Source organism: Colobus angolensis, unplaced genomic scaffold, assembly GCF_000951035.1.
Source record: "Colobus angolensis palliatus isolate OR3802 unplaced genomic scaffold, Cang.pa_1.0 Scaffold383, whole genome shotgun sequence".
Taxonomy (NCBI): Eukaryota; Metazoa; Chordata; class Mammalia; order Primates; family Cercopithecidae; genus Colobus; species Colobus angolensis.
Genome location: NW_012117188.1, coordinates 1,901,730 through 1,902,096, shown reverse-complemented (window position 1 = coordinate 1,902,096; position 367 = coordinate 1,901,730).

The following is a 367-nucleotide window of genomic DNA, read 5'->3' as shown; positions in this document are numbered from 1 at the left end:
TTGTTTTTTTTCCTGCAAATCTCTCCTTTTTTATTTTATTTTATTTTTTCGTGACAGAGTCTCACTCTGTCACTCAGGCCGGAGTGCAGTGGCACGATCTTGACTTACTACAACCTCTGTCTCCCGGGTTCAAGTGATTCTCCTGCCTCAGCCTCCGGAGTAGCTGGGATTACAGGTGTGTGCGCCACCACGCCCAGCTAATTTTTGTATTTTTAGTAGAGACGGGGTTTCACCATGTTGGTCAGGCTGGTCTCGAACTCTGGACCTCAGGCGATCCACCCACCTCGGCCTCCCAAAGTGCTGGGATTACAGGCGTGAGCCACCGCGCCCGGCCTTACACATTTTATAAAGGGATTTCATTCAATTA